This window comes from Empidonax traillii, unplaced genomic scaffold (assembly GCF_003031625.1).
Source record: "Empidonax traillii isolate 1590-97213 ecotype Southwest subspecies unplaced genomic scaffold, ASM303162v1 scaffold109:size1658292, whole genome shotgun sequence".
NCBI lineage: Eukaryota > Metazoa > Chordata > Aves > Passeriformes > Tyrannidae > Empidonax > Empidonax traillii.
In genome coordinates, this window is record NW_020955302.1 from 943,485 (window position 1) to 963,793 (window position 20,309).

Consider the following 20,309-nt stretch of genomic DNA (forward strand, 5'->3'; position numbering starts at 1 on the left):
TATTTCAATTATCATCACCCACTGAAGAATATGGGGGGGGAGAAGTGGCAGAAATGACTTTTCATTTGGGAGCTGATTTCTCTTGCCTCTTCTTTTCTTTAGATTCATTCCACTTGGGGCACATTTGCCTGAAAGTAGGTCTGGACTAATCTAGGGATAACACCATGGGACATATCACAGGGGACTACATCTATGCAGGTCACAACAAAATGCAAACCAAGACCTTGCACAGAGCAGTTGCTGTGTAAAGCAATTCCCTCTAAAATACCCATCTTCCAGGAACAAAACTTGAGCTGATTATTGCTCTTGTTCTGGAGGGACAGAAAGATGATTTTGATTCTTCTTTGCAGCATCCTTCACAGCTGAAGGTTGGATTCCTTGCAGGGGACCTTTTCCTTACTCCTATCCCAGCAACTGGCCTAAGATTCTATTTTTTCAACACACACACACACACACACACACACATGCATATATTTGGGGGATGTAGATAACATTTCTACTTCTTGCAAAGACATTACTACCTTTGCTCACATGGATTGTTCTTGTGCAAAAGGACTGGGGCCCTCACAATGGCAGTGTGCTGATTCTCAGTCTTACTTCCAGCTTCCTGAATTTAATCTGAACTTTTCTGTGTAACACTAATGTTATGGAAAATCAGTTGTAATAGACGAGGACCGTTATTGTTCTTCAGGTCAACCAATCAATGCAGTAATTTCCTTCCACTTTAATGCTATTATTTGGCCGTAATCATTTCCAGTTGAGTTTGCATGAGAATGAAGTTGAAACTGCTACTGCTCACATTTATCTGGAAAATTTTCAAGACTCTGCTCTAGAAAATCAAGAATTTGTACCAATGAGCTTTAATTAAGGGTGATCATGATTCTTCTACTCTCTGAAGATTTCTCATCTTTCAGAGATGTCACCAAAGACACTCAAAGGATGCCTTAACTCACTGTGTAATTCTGTCTGAGAGAGACCTCACTAGGGCCTTGGACTGCAGCCTGAACACATTTTTTGTTAGCTTTTTAGCAGCAAAGCTAAACCAGAAAAAAACCCTAACCCTCTACTTTTATAGACAGTCAGGTCGGCCCTCAGTGATTAAGGAAACCAGAGCACTGCCTGGAAAGCAAGGCTCAAAACACTGGCAGTTTTCTTCCATAAATCCTGTTCCTTAAACAACACATCCATATATAACAGTTTAAATAAAGCAGGACCAGATGCAGCCCAGAAAGGAAAGTAGTTAAAAAGGATGCCATTATTTAGGACTTTCCATAATACAACTAGCATGGCATATATATTGGTGAAGGGGTCTACAGCCCTTTAATTTTCCTGACAGCTTTATGCACAATTATCCCTTTGGAGGCTGCTTCTGATGCCTCTTCTGCATTGTGTGATATTGCAAAAGTGATGCAGGACATCAACACAGATCCAAGTCTTTTTTGTTTAGGATATGTCTTTCCCTAACATGTTGTTGTGTGGTCTGGCAGAAGGGAAAGGGACCTTATGTACAACGTATCCAGGGTTCTTCAGTCAGCAGGGGCTGATTCAGGCCATGCATGAGATGAGATTCCATTGTCCGGTATTTCTCTGGGTCTCAAACTGGCTGACAGAGGAGAAGGAGAAACTTTGACCCAGTTTCTTAAAATCCTCACAGAGATGTGCTCTAACAGCATCCAAAAGCAGCAGCACTTCATAAAGGCCATTGTTTGCTGAGATAGACTTGGCCTGGCATCCTCCTGCCTGTTAGAAAGCGCCTTCTGCGTTGTAAGGCCGGTGTCCAAAAGCAGAGGGACTGGTGGAGCAGAAAATTTGAGGCACACTCAGAAAAGCATGGAGTTGACTTTGCTAACCAGGTTTCCCTTGTGCTTAGCAACAGCTCCAGTGGGCCCCTGGGAGTTTTCAGTAGTCGGGAGTCTTGTTCCTTGGCAGAAACATAATGTTGGCTGTTTAGCATGCTGCTGAACCTGTAATCTACAGCCAAGCAATAGCAAACACTGTAGCCAAGTGAACAGCAGGCTTGGAAGGGGGTTGTTTTTGAGGGCTGATTTCCTTTGCCATTTGCAAAAGGGCATCCTGCAGCCAGGCCATATGATTCAGGACTCTGCCTCACCGTGGATGCACTGCTTCAGTGCCCTGATTGTGGAAAAACCAGCACCACTCACGACATATTCAGGTGACATCAGGTGACTTGTTCAGTAGGTGGGTAAGAGGCTCATTAAAATCAAAGAATGTTCAACCCTGGAGCATGCAAAGCTACGCCAGATGCTGCAAATGCTTTCCGCCCAAGGTGCTGACCAAAGCACAGCTCACTCATACACCCAGAATCTTCTGCAACACGATTTTGTTCTTCTCACATCATTCTTATTAAACCTCCACCCTATTCAGAGCGGCTTTCCTTTTTCATGGAGCCACTTGTGGCTGTGTCCCACTTCAAGAGCACGTGTAGGTATCTCAGAGCATCCAAACCCCTCATAATCATGATTCCCAATATCCCTCACTGCTTCTGTCCTGAGTAGTTTTGAAGCAATGGATACCAATCACAACAAATCGCTCCAAATAGCTCAGCAGTTTGCTTGTGTGGAGAAATGATGAGCAAGACAACTGTAGATTCATTTTCATTTGTACTCTCAGCCAGAATTGGTATGGACTAATGACTATGGCAAGTTGAGCAAATTCATTTTTGCCTGTGACCTCTGCCAGGATTTTAATGCAAAGTCTAGTACACTAAACGATTACCCAAGGACTGTCTGCGTGTGTCTGTCAAACCACATCAGTGCTCCTATTTCTGGAGAAGTGTGATGTATACTTCCAGTGTAATCCAAACTTCGGGGAAATGTTTCATCTTCCTCTTGTCAAAAGCATGTTGTTTATTTGTGTATAGTGCAAACAGGCACATCTTCTGCTTGTGGAGCAGCGTTCCCCTCTTCCCTTCTCTGAGTGAAATTTCTCACTCAGCACCATGCTCTGTTCCATTATATCCATATTTCTGTGTGTTCCCTTCCTGTCATTACTAGCAGGCAACTGGGATCATTTGTACTAAGCCTTGTTGACAGAGGTATGACAAAAATAAAATTGACTACATCATAATGCCTTCAAAACAAAAACCTGGGCTTCCTTTTTAGCTTGTTGAACAAAAAGCCAGGATACAAACACTTTTGGGAAATTCTAGGCTGTGTCTCAATTGTCTTTTTTTCAGTTCCAGCTCCAAATGAGAGATTTCATAATGAGTTATTTTAAGATAGAGAGAGTCAACTCCTCTGATAAAAGGAGCTATGTTCCGAATGTCCAGATAGCACAGACCTGCAAGACAGGCACCATAAACACTGAAAGCCAAGGAAAAGAGAGATTGATGCTTGGTTCATGCCCAGGAGATGACAACACATCCATAATGCTCCTTGTTGTGAAGAGGGGTCTAAGCTGGACTGAGCTTCACAGACTTCCTGGCAGCCTGGTGACATTGGCACCATCAGACTGTCCTGGGCCACTGCCTTATGGAGGTGTCACTGAGGTTACCACAGGCTCTGCCTCTATACTAGCAATTGTGGACCATGTTGGGGTTTCTGGGGCAACCCTGCCATCCATGTCCCCTTCTCTTCACTTCTCCAAAAAGAGCTAAGAGAGGTCAACAAATGGGAAGAGCCAATTCTTGCACTGCCAAAATCATCCTGGGCTTTAGACAGCACTATCTCCCATCCAAAGCTGCCATATTAAGTTTGGCTCAGCACCATTCAGCTGGGTTAGAGTCTGAATCACCCGGCATGAGCCCCAGACCGAAGCAAATACATGACAGGCAAAAGAAAACACAAGAATTCCCACTTGCTTCCTTGAACTTGTGTCCTCACGCATTTCTTCCTCAGCCCTCCCTCTGTCTGTATGCCAGACTGGTCACTATCCCTGGAGTAAACTCCATCTGACAGCTAACTTGCAGGCTGACGGCATCGCAGGTGACTACAGGAGACCCACAGATCACCCTTTTGCCCTTGTTAACATCTGTATTATGAGCAGCACTAATGGCAACATGACAAGCTGGAAATAGATGGATGTAAACAAACTCCCAGCAACAGTCACAGGAGAATTATTTGCATCATTATCTCTTTCTTCATTACCTGCAAAGGATCAGAACATTTATATTTTTGACATGTGCTGCTGGTCAGTTTAGCAGATGCAGGTTTAATTCTTATCCTTTGTTGAAGAGGGGGAGAAGAGACACAGAGGAATTGGAAAGGCTTTGCCTTTGTTTATGGGAAAGCTCTAAAAAGTTGAAGGAAAGCTGAAGATCATACCTAGCAGTGGTGCCAGTCTCATTTATAATCTGTGGGCACAAGAAGCAGAAACTCTCAAGCTAGAAATCAATCTTGCTTAAAAAGAGAGGACTCGGAGAAAACAGGTTTTGGGGCAGCAAATGTTACAGAAGATTACATGTGAAGTTCAATGGATGGACAGAAGAGCCAACGGTACAATTAAACATGTGCTTCCTGTCAGTGTCCCAAGGTACTGAAGGCAGAGGGAGTTAATAGTGCCTAGATGTGGGAGATAGTTAGGGAATATTTGTTCTTCTGGGGTGAGCAAGGGACCTTCTCATTGATGTCAAGACCAGCTCTTGGAGAGATCCATGGAGGATCTCATTCAGCATGAGAATAGTTCACCTTTTGCATCCCATTCAGTCCTTGGCCTCTGCAGGCTTTCAGCTGTGCTGCCAGGCAGTGTGGATGCTGTTGGCTTTGATGAAATGGGCAGCTCCATGCTGGAAGCCAGACAAAGGCCAGCAGTTCATTAGACACAGGCCAAAGAGCATCTGTAAAGGGACATATGCTGGAGTTTTGCTTGGCCCTTAAGCAATATCCTCTGCTGATGGATTTAACAAGATACACAGAGGGTAAAGGCTCCACAGTTCAACCAAATTCTTGTCCTCTTAAGCAATACCATTTTTAGTACCACAAGGCCCTTATTTCTCCATATAAGAAGCTGTAGACTATTACTCCTGTAGCATATATTAACTGAATCTCTTACAGTTTTCTTGATCCTAAAGTCACCTCTTGGTTTTTAAGGTGACATGTCTAATGCAGGTGATGCTATCTTCCACCAGATCCTAACTGATGACTTCAGAGAACTCTCCAGAAGCAAAAAACTTAAATTAGAAAAAAACTTGTCCAACTTTGTCACCAGTAAGAAAATCCCATGGGATCAGACCCAGCATGGAATTAATACAACAGGCCATGTGATATAACTACATATTTTTATGAAGTCGAGTCATCTGTTTGGGGTGGTTTTCCCTATAATAGATCTCATCCCTTCATATGTTTTTTTATTTAAAAAAAAAAAAAAATCTCCAAACCTCAAAAACCAAAGCACTGAGGTTACACACAGGAAGGAGCTGGAGAGTTTTACAGGGAAAATTCAATATGAGCCACTCTGTGCTTTTCCAAAGGACTCCCAGGATTTTCTTCATTTAGATTTATGAAAGGACAGCATATTGATTATGTAACTGCCATCTGAAGTTTAATAATATATAGAAGAAGTAAATGGAGTTGCAGGGGAATTTAACTCGCCTATAAATAGAGAGTGGCATCCCCATTAATTCATTAAAGGTATATGGGAAGTGTAACATATTCCAATTAACATTTCATAAGATGGTTGTAGCATGTTAGTTATGAACCAACATTTGTCATTTTCTTTTTAGAGCAATTAAATGATATCCAATTCCCTTGGCAAGCTGGAGCTGTCTCCTTTGATTGCTTTCAAAGTTTCTGGAGAGGACATACACAAAAGGTAAAGAGGTTCCTACTTTGCTGGGTTTTTTCTTTCTTCTTCTTTTCTTCTTTTTTCTTTTTTTCTTTTTCTTTTTCTTTTTTTTTTCTCTTTTGTCTTTTTTTTTCCTCTCACTCTTTCTCTCTGCAAATCAGAAAGCATTTTGCATCCTGAACAGGCTTATTCACCCATTGTTCAGTTAAATAACCACTAGCTAGATATATCTTGGTAAGCACAACAACTGGCCTGGTACCAGATGAGCTCGATATTTATTTAACAAACAGTGCTGTCTTCGTAGATCTAAATTAGAGCCTTATTTGAAATACTTAAAGTGTACCCATTACTGTTTGCCCTCAGTGAAAATCCAAGTTCTGGTTACATCCCTGCTCACTAGGATTAGAACTGTCACAATATTTATTTAACAGGAGGAGGCATGCTAAGCCATGCTGCAAACATTGCTGTGCCAATATGAAGAGAAACTAACTGCTTTTTACAGTGTTTCTTTCTCTGTGCTCTCTCTCTCCACCCCTCTTCTTCCTGCTGTCCTCATGCTCTCCTGCCCCACTGTCCCCTCCATATGCCCTCTCCCACAGATGGCATTTCCAATGCCCACAGTTATTCTGGTGGAAAAACGTGTTTGAAAAAGGTGTCTGAAACCTGGGACTGGTGCTGGTAGAGGGAAGGAGGTCAATGCATGCCCTGTCCCCTTCTCTCCTGGCGTCCTCTGTGCCCCAAACTACACTAATTTGGGACAATGGAGACAGTTCTGTGTTAATCCGCCCTTGGTGAAGCTCATGCTGCACCACAAACCCCCTCCAAGTGGGAGACAAGTACCCCTTAGTCATTAGTTCAGATTGCTTCCCACAGTAACAAGGCCAGGTGTGCTTTGGGTTTTTCACAGTCTCATTGTGAGAATGTGAACTGTGAGAGGGAGGCTCTCTTTCACTGGCTGATGTGAATTCCCATTCCCCACAAGGAATGGATAAGCAAATACCCACTGTACAAATGCTAGGATAGCCTAGAATTTTCCCCTTCTTTTTGGGACATGAAACATGGATCCCTCCCTTTAGTTTGCAAAGCCCGTTGAATTTCTGGAGCTTGGCAAAGAGCGAGATAGTTTCCTATCTCCAGCCCTCTAGAAAGACAGCAGTACAAGGGAAGAAAAACCAGAAGTAAAAAGTAGGAAGAGGAGTGTGCTAAGCACTACACATCTATTTTATCCTGATAATTACGAAAGAACAAATTCTCCATCTCAGGAAGTTAATATTTTTAGCCTGATTTTCTTGACAATCATTCTGTCTGTCAGTTCCACTACAATAACTTTTGAACCAGTTGGCCCATTTCAATCAGACTTGATAGGCAGCTGGAAGTCCAAGTGGTACAAAGTTCCTGCAGGATTTACAGTGTTGGTGGCCATGCTGAGCACAGGGACCACAGCCCAGCATTGAAGGGAGTGCTCCATAAGGGCTGCACAGAAGCCCCCTGAGCAGGGGAGGACCCCCCTGTATGATGGCAGCATCCGGAACTATCACAGGTATGGGTGCTGCTTAGAAATGTTTCTGAACCCCATATGAAGTCTGTGTCTCCAGAAAGAGAAGAGGAGGAGAGGGTAGGGCAGGGGAATGGGAAAGAGAGTGTTTGTTAAGTGTCCTTTGGGACAGATACATTGCTGTGCAAAACAAGAAAGAACTCCAGGGAACATCCTAGGCTCTTGAGGAGGGGTTGAAAAAGCAGGGGAAAGTATGGTAAATCCTACAGCATCACAGAAATTGAGGATGGAGGAAACAAAATGAGGAAAGCAAATCCAACTGTATTTAGCTAACCTATCACAGTCTCTGGGTGAGGAACACTCCTTTCAAGGGCTGAATTCCAGAGCCAAGAGACTTGTAACAGTCAATTATCGTTACAGCTACAGATGGGAAAACCTGATAAAATGAGTCCTGTACGGACAGAGGATTGAAATAGAGCTTGGGCAGGGATTGTAGCCAGAGAGAGATTAGTGACCATAAATACATCAAAAGCAAAGGACTTTAAGACACATACATAGCTCAGCAAAGCACCACCATTTATAAACTGCCATGTGTCCCATTTCATACCTCACCATTCATGGGCATGCTGGAAAGGCTGCACAACTCTGGTCTGGAGTCTTCATGAGGAAAGACTCCTTTCCTTTAATATTACTGCAGCTTTCAGAAGCACCAGTGTTTGGTTTGGGTGGTTTGTTTTGTTGTTTTTTTTTCCCAAGGCCAAGGGAAAAAAAAAAAAAAGGCAGCTGTGCCTATTAAGATGTTTCTCATACAGTGTGCTAAGTCTGTGTCAGAGTTAACTCTGCGTCTGCATCTTCATCAACAATGCGACATCGCTTACACCAATTTGATTTTACCTTGTCTGGGAGATGAAAGCAATTTATAAGTTTCAAAGAGCACTACCTGGCTGGGATCCAAACCCAGGAGTGCAGTGCTGAAAAGAGAATTGCTGGAGACTTTAATGTCTGGCATATGGTGTGCTAGTTTCCTTTCTAATCTGGGTAATGAAGGTCAGTATGAAGTGCTGAGTTGGTTGTGTTGGCCAAGACGTTTGATGACCTGTTCACACAGGTGAGGATTTCAAACCCAGACCAACATGAACCAGCAAAGAGAAATCTAACCACTCACTTCACTGTCAACTTTGAAATACGTATTTTCCTCTTTGGCATTCCTCCTCATTTCTGACTACATTTTTCTGAAGAAGACAAAAGTCACGACTGGACTGCAGCAGTGGAAGATTTCTACAAGCTATGCCACATGGGGCTATTTGGTAGTGCACCTGGTGGATCCTACTAGCATCTGTGACTAATTGAGAAGATAAATCCATTTTGCTGGAGTGGTTTAGATTTCCAAAAGTCCTTCAGTCTATTCCAGCTGAGCTGATTAGAGTCCAGCTCACTGGGAGTCATTACTGTCAATCCCACCAGCTGGTCTGAATTTTGCAAGGAAAAAAAGCAAGAAAAATTCATTAAAAATGAACAAATCTGTATTTCATGACTTATGCAAACTGATTTTCCCCAAAGGGGGTCCTATTCCTAACATTGTCACATCTTTCTGCTGTTCCTGTATGGTTTGGCTTGCTAGTGGATCTTCTTCAAAAGGAGAAGTATTTCAAGAGTTAAGTGTCAGTATCAATGAAATTAAGAGTGTTTTGGATATAGATGAGATAAGGGCACATACAGCCTCTGGATATAGACATATGTAGAGGTAATGAATTCAGTATCTAATGCAAGATCTAAATTCTTGCATTCAGCCAAGTTATATTTATCACAGACTCTGCTTCTTAGAGTACAGTCATAGCTGGAGCACAATTGAAAGTGCAGTTCATTTCAGTTACCTCAGACTGCTTAGCAGTTGTATTTGCTGTAGATTTTGCTCATCTGACAGTTCCAGGATTTTTCAGCATCTCTGTCACTTGTTTTGCAAACGGGAGGAAAGGGTCACCATCTTTGGAGACAATCATGCTGGCCTGGGAGCCTGTGTTTGGATAAACCCCCACATCTTCCCTCCATACTTCATGTTAGTCCAACAGAGGGACCTGTCACCAGCCTCATTGCAGGCAGATGAGCCTCCATCAAGCCCATAGAAAGGGTCAAAATTTTTTGTCACTCAATTTTCCTTTTTTCTTGTTCCCTTTTCCCTCTAGTAGTTTATTCAAGCCCAGAGAAAGAGCTTCGTCCCTAGCTCATGTAGAGCTCTGATGTATGCAAATCCTCCTTGTGCTCCCATGGCCCTTTTTTTTTCCCCTTCTTTCCTTTTAATTCGAGATTTGAAAATAAAATGCGAGCTGGCTGCACAGAGATCTCTCATGTGTGCAACTTCCAATTGTGGCAAATTGGAACTGTCGATGCAAGCAGCTCAGATTTATTTATATATTTAAGAGGAAGGAGGGAGGAGAGGGAAGGGGAGGGGGAGATGCTCGTGGTGGAAAGGAAAAAGAAAAATAACAGATCCAAGCAAAAAGGGATTTGAATCTCAAATACTGCTCCCTGGCCCATATTATCCAAATCCCTCCAGCCTTGTCCGTGGCTGCCTCTTGCCTAGTTAAAAACAACAGGCAAAAGATCAAAAACATTTTTTTTCCCCCCACAACACTAAGAGTTGTTGAGTTTTGCAGATGCCATTAGGCAACCGAAGTCTAACACCGAGACTGATGCAATTAATACTTGGTGCTTCAAAACATTAACATAGCTATTTATATAAATTAGTAACCTTAAGCCCAGGCGGTAGCATTATTACAGCATTACTAATTAAATCACAATAAGCTTAGTTTGCAGTACTATTAATTATGAAGCTGACATAGTGATATTGGAGATCTGATTGGCCTATTGTCAGTCATTACCCGATCAGTAATGAACCAGACAGGCAATGAAAATCAAAGCTGACGCTCCAGCGGTGCTGCTCCCTGTTCCTGGGAAGAAGGGCCACCATTCCAGCAGAGAAGGCATCAACATCCTCCATCAAAGCAGCCATACAGCCTGCACAGCGCTCAGCTCTGCAGGGAGGCACATGGGGGAGGCTTTCTCCTGCCACCTCTACAGTTCTCCCAGGAGCAAAAATTACTCTTTTCTGTGGATACTGAAGAGGCTTCTTTTGTGAGAGCAAGTGAACAAGGCTTTGTCACCTCTAGTGGAGACTGTGATTGGAGTGGATTAGGGAATACCCTTTAAGGATTTTTTTTATGGCTAGGTGGAGTTAGTGTAGAAAAGGACATTGATGTGGTTAGTCTGTTGTGGGTGCCTCTCTGATAATTTTTAAAGGGCTTTTCATGAATGTCTTTTCTGATGGAGGGGGCAGTGGGACAAAGCCACCATCTCAGGAAAGCGTTTTGTTACAGGCAAATGGTTCTGTGACCATGGGTAAGAGAAAAGGAGTAAACATAAACCCATAAGTGAGAATGGGGAGCAGAGGCTGTCAGGCTTTACACTGGTTGTGTTCCCTGTTGAACACAGTCTGCCAGTGCTGGGGCTGAGAAAAGGCAAAGGTTGGTAATTGGAGGCTAAAGAGGAGTCCAGGATGGGGAGTACAAGTTGGTCAGAAGTTGCCTTTCATGGTGGTAAGAAACAAAACAAGGACATCTGCAGAGCAGCCTTGGCCTCTGCTATACATGATGGGTTGACCCAGAACAAGAAGTTTGGTTGGGGAGAACCCTGAAAAGTGCCTCTTTCAGAGTTGTTTGTTTCTTCAGTGTTCCAGAAAGACATCTATTCGTGGTCCTCTCTCCTCTGTTACAGCACTTCTGCACAGACAGAGTGTCTTGGAGCAAAGGACCCATAAAATGGCAATAATACACTCACTGACAGCCAGTGCATGCTTCATTAAAGTAAGGGTAAATGATTGACAGGTGTCAGTTCAGTCTGCACCTGCCTCTCCTTTCCTGATGGACCTAAAATGATAAGCATGCCATAGAAATGGAAGTAAGCCAGCTGTCTTCCACTCCTGTTATCCGCAATAGGGATTCAGAGCGATAAAACACTCAGTGTTTGGGAGCAAGAGGACAGATCCTGCTCTCTGACTCAGGGGTATCATCTCAAGTTCTGCCCACAAAAGGTAACCTCTTCTGAAAAGCAAAGCAAAACGATCATTCAAGCAGGGGGAGATTATCATGGAAAGATCTGGTACCGTAGAAAGATCAGCCCATCTGATACTGGAGAAGAGACAGAAAAGGTCTTTCTCGGTTTTTGCACCAGGTAAAGAATTTGCAAGGTCCTGAGCAATTGGGGTCACCTCTGGCCATCAGAGAGCTGGGAGATACCAGCCCTCACTGCAAGCTGACAGATTTCTCCCCCATCTCCAGCCCAAGGAAGACTTTTTGCTTCCTTTGAGGATGGGCAGAGGGAGGCTGCAGATCATATTTCTACCCCACACTGCTTAATGTGTGATGGCCAGTGCCAAAAGCTGCTCTGTGCTCACAAGACGGATCTTATTGGCACCTTCCCTCTGCATCAGTCTTAAAACACTGACCTGCAGCAACAACAGCAAAGAAGGAAAAGCCTTGGTCTATCTAAGTAAAACACAAAGAAAAAGCAATGCCTAAATTAAATGGAGCAAGGCTCCCAGGACAGGATATAAGTCTTTTTAAGAAAACAGACAGAGCTGAGAGGAATTTTTCCAGTGCTGCAGTGTGTAGAGCCACTGCTACATGTCCAGGGGGGCACAGCATTGTCTGCCATAAATTACATGCTCTTTCAAGAGAGCCCTGACAGTTCACACAAACTGAGAATGTGACCCTTTTTTATGCCCTGATCACAGAGTTCCTGGAGCCATAACCCCAAATCCACGGGTGTTTTGCAAGGATTAGGTTCTGCATGCTACCTGCGAAGGAAGGGATGGATACACTCCTTCCATAGGTCCTGGCTTTTCGAGGCTTGTGTTCCTGCTATTGCATAGGTCAGCAGATGGCACTGCTACATTTAGACTTACAGGTTTTTTTTTCTTCTTAACACACAAATGTGTTCTCTGGTTGTATGAGAAATGCTGCATTGCTGTACTACCTTCTCAGTGCAGTTTGACTGCTGAAAGTCCAGTGCTCCCCTGTCTGCTTACAGCTCCCTGACCACAAGCCACTGTTAGAAATTGGTTGATGGTGGCACAGGTTGGAAGTGGGTACTCTCTGCAAGTTGGATTTAAACGAGTCTGTTCTAGGGCTGTAGAAAGACTATTATGCTTAGATTATATCCAGTTTCTACAATGCATGTTGCTTTTTCAGAACTGCCACTTAATAAAGGCGTGCTGTAACAGTTCAGCATTTCAGGATGAGGAGGTGATGCTTAGGAATGGCTGTGCTGGTTCAATTCCCCTAGACCAACATCTGGTCTCTAGCAGTGGGAATAAGGAGATGTTTAAGGAATAATAAGTACATGTGAAATGTCCCCTTAATAAATAGTGCCCCAGCCATTTTCTCCCCAGGGTTATCCTGAGCCAGTTGAGATCTCTCTGTTGTGCCCTTACCCAGTGTCTCCCGAAGCCCACCTTGCTGATAACACCCACAATATCCCTCAACAAGGAGCTTCACTGTCAAACAACCTGTTGTATGAAGAATACACTCTTTTTTGTTTGCTTTCAGCCTGTCTACCTTTGATGGTGTTGAGGATATTCAGTGTTCGATGGAGTGACTGATCCCTCTTACCCTCTTCATGCCCCTGACAGGTTTGCAGCCCCTTACCATTCCCCATCAGAAGCCAGAACACATGGAGGAGAGAAGGATGAGAAGCAAAGACAAGCTCAGACAGCGAGATAAGCAGCACGAAGCAGGGATCATGAGATGGTCTCAGCTCTCTCCAGCTATGCCTTCAGGCAGGTTCTGTCCTATCCCAACAATGATGTGGTGGACAGGGAGGCAGAACAGGCAGGGGATGGGCCTGGGCAAGACGGGGCTCTTCACTTTAATCCGTATGGAAGGATAAGAAGCCACCTTGCTGTACAGGTTGCCAGGCTAACCTACAGCATGGCCCAGAGCCAGAGCTGCAAGGAACGTGAGGAGGCGCCTGAAGACATTGGCAGGCATTTTAAGGAGGTAAAGACTGAGAGCAAAGATGAACAGGAATACCAGGGGAAAGACTTAAGCACATTTAGACTCAATTTGGATGGGAAGGTGAGAAGACCCTGGAGGGATACCTGCTGTGGCAATCCCCAAACTGGGGCCAGAATCCAAAAGAAGCAGCTGCTTATCTAAGGCTGAGCTGGGAGCCGTCGGAGTCCAAGGAAGCAGGTAAGTAGCTATCAGTGAGCATGGAGAGCCCTTGAGGGGCAGGAACACTGCAAAGCAGCAAAGACAATGCATTTGGAAGGAAGCCTCAGTCTCTCAATAAAATTTGTGTTCTTTCCACTTTATGGTCAAGGAGTTGCTTTCACCCCAGAGAGCAGGGAGAGCCAGCTGCTCTCCAAGAGCTAGTGCAGGTGGTTAGGGAGATTCAGGCAGCTCCAGACACAAAATGCAGAGTTTTTCAGCAAGCCTACTGCAGTACTGTGATGTGATATGTGGGTTCACAGGACCCAGTCTGGCAGTAGTGTCTTTATGGCTAAAACAAAATGGTAATTGAGCCCATCTCCTACACACTGTGAAGACCCAAGGGATAAGACTAACTGATCCTCTGTCTCCTGGGGGGATTACTCTGGAAGAAGCTATTCAAGGGCCTTTGCTGTGCACTTCTGGCAAGGTGAGTGGAGCCTGGGTGCTGCTGTAAGCTGCATGGATGTCTCCTCAAGAGCAGTGGGCTGCAGCACCCCAGGCTGATGCTGCTGTGCTCAGAAATCTAGAAAGTGGAAGCAAGGATTTAGAAGAGGAGAGAGAGGTCTTGTGAAGAGCCTGAGAAAAAACATCGCCAGATGTCAGAGGGGTGAAAATGGAGGATGGTTTGGTCCAACCCCAGGTAAAGGCAGCCTGCTGGGTGTGTGGGAAGAATCTCTCTCACAAGACTGCATTTCATCAGCTCTACTGTGTCGCTGCCACGTGCTCAGGGAGAACCCATAACCCCACAGAGCAAAGAGCCAGCACTGCCTTGAAGATTCTGTAGCTCTCTTAGGAACATCAAACACCACAACAGGCATGAAGTGCCAACAGCAAAGGGGCACCGCTCAACCCCTTGGATGGGGCCAAAGTACTCTACATACTTAAGCACACTGAAAGTTCCCCCGATTTATTTGAAGATCCTTGCTCACCCTCTTGCACCACCTTCCTGGTTTAATTTGCAGATTATAGGAGCAGGAAGGAGTGCAGGAGCCAAATAATTTTGTCAGGCTGCACTGAAAGCAGCAGCAGCCGCTGTAGCAGCAGGCAGAGCCCGATCAGAAATGACCTCACCAAGCTGCTCTTCTTCTTTGTGTGTTTTCATCCCTGGCAAAAGCCCTGCCAAGCCAAAGTGTTCTCTGAACAGGCAAGAGCATCCAGCCCACAGGAGGAACCCACTGTCACTGCAGCTGCTCTTTGTGTGCTCATTAGAAAAGGGAGACGAGGCTGAGCAGAGGAGTCAGGTCTGTTTTTAAGCACCCTGGGCAGACCTTAGAAAACACAAGGTGGTCATAAAAATGTGCCCTATGTTTTCATAAATGATTAGAGTTATGAATCAGGCTGGTGAAGGAAGGAAGGCAGGAGCTGTGATATCAAATGAAAGGCTGCAAAGAGAAGCACTGCCAAGCAGAAATAGTCTTAGGGTACCTGGAAGGCACCACTGCTTTTAATCCTTGCAAGGATTTTTACAAGAAACTAGATGTTGCTTTGCTTTGTTTTGTTTTCCCTTGAGATGGGATTCAGATGCAATGCTAGAATATGGATTTCACCCAGCCTGGCATTTTGGGCAATCTCTTCTGGAAACTCTACAGCAGTTGGACACTGGATCCTAGTTTGGATCTCATTGCTCAGATATGAACTCATAGTTGATTTGGAAGGAGGTTTGGTTTGGTTTGGTTCCAGCCCCTACACACAGGGAAGCATGGAGGTTGGCAAATACAGTCCATAAAAGCCTGCAGAAAAACCAGCTCAATAGAGATTTAAGCTCATCTTGGACCCTGAGACATTGAAAATAGCGTGTAAAAGAACTCTAGTCTGACTTTGACAGAAGATAGAAATGGTAAAAGAAATGTCAAAAGCAAATTGGAACTGGAATCTAGTCCTCTAGAAAGCAGAGAAGAAAAGAGATTTTGGAGGACAAAAAGCTGACTATTTGAGTCTTATCACAGCAAGCAGTGGCTGTGTTCATGTCATGGGAATGGGCACTGAGCTCTGTGCTCTTCCAGTCCTGTCCTCCAACTCATCCAGAACAGGGGATTGTTTAGGGCACACAATGCTGGTTTCTGCCTTGCCCATATGCCTTTGCAAACTGAGCTCCCTGGGGAACTGGGGGGACTCCTGCATCCCACAGTTTAAATAAATCCAATGTGAGAACACCAATCCCCAGCAAAGACCTATGCCCAGACAAGCTGTGATGCCCTAAAGCACAGTCTGTGATCAAAAGATTGCTAAAATAGTACTGGATATGAGACAGGCACTGGCAAGGCAGCAGCCAGGTTTTGACAAAACCATGGATAAGCTGAAATGGACTAAAGTTTCCCAAACCTCCACCCAAACTTCAAGCTTCAACTAACTCAAAATGCTGATTCCAAGGCATCTGGCTATGGCATGTATTCCTCCACACTGCCCTGTCTCCGTGCAGCTGTTCTGTGTTTTCTGCTCTTCTACATCTCTCAGCTGGGCTTGCACCAGTAATAATGTCTTGTTAAAATGAGGTCTTCTTGTCCAGAAAGATTAACACTTGAAGAAGTGCTCAGATCTGAAGGAACTGGATGACACAAATGGGTCCAAACTCAGGAAAAATATGACATCACCTTAGAAGGAAAGCCTGGGAGTGGAGGATGAGATGAGAGCAGGGAGGGACAAGAAGTTAGGAAGTGAGTGGATTAAACAGGAGGGGCTTCACTGGCTGATGCAGAAAGATGACATTCATCTTTGGTCAGTAACAAAAGCAGGTTAGTGAAAAAGAGGCGAGGAACACCAGCATTAGGGTTTGAGATCTGCTTCCACCAAATCGTAAAATTCCTGTGAGTATAGCATTAAATGACATATGATGCTAAACTGTCATTCCAGCCACTGGATGCCTTTATTATTCCTTTAGTTCCCTCTGGTAGCCTACTGTCCCTTTAGCCATCCCACTGTCTCACCCCAGCAGCTCTGTGCCACCTGCCCCAACCTCCAGCTGCCTCCGAGCAAATCAAGCCATGCGGTCGCCCAGAGGCAAGAGGCAGAAAAGGAAGAGCAAGGGAAGAGAGATTATTTTGGCCTTTTTTCAAAGCAGGACAAGTGCTTACTGTTAATATGCAGAGTGCCTGTATATCTCAATTATACACCTCCCACAGGGGCCTATTACAGCTACCCTGGGCAGCCAACATGTGTCAGCAGAGCAAATATCGAAGGCTATCCCAGTGTACTCCAAAAATAAAAAGCAGAGAAAGCAGGACATGAGCCTGTCGACAGCTGCTTCTTTTCTCCCCTGCCCCTTCCCCATGTGGTTTTCAGGTCTAGCTGCCAGGGCTATGCCTTAGGATTTTAACATGTGCATGAAATTGTAATCCCCGCAGTCTCCCCCTACATGGTGGAAATTGGGACATTAGCATTGCCCCATCCCAGCTTATACAAGTTCATGTTACAATTCAGTGTTGGGCTTTTTAAATGGAAGAGGTTGGAAGGGAAGAAAAATGTTTTCCCAGTACAAGCATGATTTTTGGAATTCTGATTCCTCTCTGACATACATGTTAGTCCCACAGCTTAGGTACCTGAAAGGCAATAAAAAATTAAATACATCCTTAAAAACAAGTAAACCTTACCCTCAACAGAGATTTGAGCCCTGAAAGAGCCAAAAAAATCCACACAGTCTAAAGGGTTCTGCACTTTTGTTGTTAAGTTCCACTTAAAGGTGCTCAGAAACAGCCACGGTGGAGAGAAACACAGAGACAGAAGTGGCTCAATTTGGCAAAGTGGGCCCTGGAATTGATGACCCCCTTCACTCTTTTTAGCTCCTTTTAGCTCCTAAATCTTCCCCTGTCTATCACTATCTCACCTCATAAACCTTTGTGTGGTACTACCGGGATACCCACTGAAGTTTCTGGTAAAAGCAAAATCTCTAGCAGGGTTTCACACCTCTGCAAAACTGAAAAGAAGTATCTTGAATGAACTAAACCATGCGTGGGGAAAAGGGAAAAGCCAATTCTAGTAAATGCTTGACTGTGTATTTACTAGGAGCTGCCCAGTAGAGCTCACAGCTTCTGCTGGTTTTTTGGCCAGCACTGTCCTCACACAGCACTGCCAAGATGATACCACTGGAGCCCTGCTGAAACCTAAATGTAGAGCCACAGCTGACATCCTTCCAGAGGCAAGAGGGATAATGTGAAAGGGTTTCTGTGGCAGAGAAGCCAGACAATTGTGTGTCTCTTCTGTTTTCAACTTGATTTTCTGTGATTGAGCAAGGGAGAAAAAACATTCAGAATTACTGTAAATAAGTGCAAAACATTTTGAAATCCCCAAAGACAGTCCTGGTTACAGAGCAGCCTGTTGACTTTATGGGGCTCAGAAATAGCTCCTGTCTTCACAGATGTTTTCCTGACATATTATCCTCTGTATATTACTACACTTTCTCCAAACTATCTTGCTCATCCTTTCACTGTTTGCTGTCATATCTTTCCATTATCTGAGAACATTGTATTGTTACCATTAGACTGATGCTTATCCACTCTTTGCTTTCCTTTTTTATCTTACCTAGCCTGACTGCATTTCCTACCATGCAGGAAAGTGTTTGTTGGTCTGAAGAAATTCTTTCTGGCTATTATAATTTGAACTTTCAGGTTGCTGGTTCTGTTGGATAGAAAGTGTCTAGTTTGTACACTTTCCACACATGGAGCTCAGGCAGGAAGAAGAGGTGAGCTTCACTTTAGGGTAAAGCCCAAGGGTCAGATTTAGGCTGCTTAGTAGCTAGCACTTCCAAGATGATTTCATATTTCCCTCCCCTTGTAATTCCTAAATCAAAGCACTGAACTCTTTTGAAAATATGATTTATTCAAAGTGTCTGATGGAGAGGCAGGGAAATAAAATAAAAAAGAATTTCAGTGTGACAGTCTCTTAAAGAAGAAACCAAGCAGTTTTACTCTGCCACATTGCTGCAGAAGGTACCCTTCACCTCATCTGAAACAAGAATGCAGCAGGCTACAGTCAGACTTGGCACTAACACCCCTTACGTGAGGGGCACAGCCACCATTTTATCTTCAGCCTTGTTTCAGCCACGGGCAACTCAGCTTCAGAAAACGGTTTTTCAGTCTGAAGATGTTACAATAGTCTTTCATGAGACTGCTGACAGTGCTTACATTACCCCAAACCTCATTATTTCCTCCATCAATTTCTCTTTTCTTGTATAAATTAGAGTGAATTACAATATTCTTTTGGAATAATGTATAGCCACAAATGGATTCACATCAGTCAGAAAGGATACGTTTATTCATGAACACTTGAGTGTTTATTTCAAGAATATTAGTGGGGATAAATGAGCTTCAGAGATATTGGTGCTGTTAAGTAGCTGGGAGTATTCCTCCTGGAAGTGTACTTCAATATGTTTTGAACAGTTCCTATTTATGACTCACACAATGGATTAGATGAGCACTTCCATATGCCTCCAGACATTTTTTGAATAAAGGGGATTCTTTCCTTTTAACATGTCCCTCCCATCATCCCAGCAGTAGAAACAAGACTGTGCAACACGGATGACCACGGGTACAGCATGAGTAGTAAATCAGAAATAGATCTTACTCATTGCAAGTGAGAGCCATTCATAGATGCAGCAACATTTGAATTTGGCTGCACTGACTATAGTTTGAACAGTTTTGAAACTGCAAGTAATCAACACTTTAATAAAACTCATAATCTGCTTGCAGATAGTCTGGCAAAGAGAAAACTGTTAAAGGAGCTAAATCATTTGCAGAAATCATTTTCAGTGGATAATGTGACCGATTCCAACATGATGGTATTTATGTGCAAAAGCTCGGAAAGTCTTTTATGAATGGCCTGCAGAAAAGGGCTGCAGATTTCTTATTGCTATGGATCAGAGCTGCTTTTGATGTTCATAGAGTAGAGACAAAATCTGTAGAAGACACCTGTCCAAAGATAAAATCTGTTTGTGCAGACCAGTGTGCTCTTTTCGGTTTTATGGAAGCTCCTGGGTTTGCGGTGCTTTAGCAGTGCTTTACACAGAGTCTGCGTGTTTCCAGCACACACTCAAAGTTTGGGTATGTTACAGGAGTGTACCAATTTATTGCTATTGTACTGAGTTAGATTCTGCCTGAAATCTGTAGAGTTACATGAGGCTACACACAGCAGAAACTCTTCTTCAAAATACTTAGCTAATAGTTTACAGGGTGACTCAATAATTTAAGAGGATTAGTAGCTGGAAATGAAGCCTTGCAGCTATGCATAGCTTATTTAGTTCCACTCCAAATTTACAATTATCAGATGGTTGTTTGGTGGCTTAGGTGAACTGAATTACCACCTCCAGACTCTTCTGTGGGAAACTGCTGTGTACTTATCACAGACATCACATCACCATCACAAATGGCTTGGCAGTGTAGCAGCTGAAAAAATACTTCCAGGACTGACAGCTCGAGCATGATCTCTCTGCTCAAGCTACACATGCAAAAGGCACATGTGAGACAATTCTGTGGTGGGCCCCCACTGTGAGGACCTTGATAGGGTCCCACAGGCCACCTCAAATACCCTTCAGTGTTGACAGATGGCAGTTAATGTCAATGTGGAAAGGATTTAGGGAGCTGAATGGAAAAAGGTATTCATCCCATTGAAATTGCCAGGGCAATTGAGCCTCCCACTGTGGTATTTCCAACCTCCCTTTCAACCTTTGTTCTGTGCATTAGAATTATTAGAATGCCCCATTTCGGTGAGCAAATTTTGTTAACATGCATTACTATCACCTTAACCTTTAGTACTCCTTCACTTGCCATCACAGAGCTGCTTCCAGGTGGGATGGCAGGGATGGATGGAAAGAG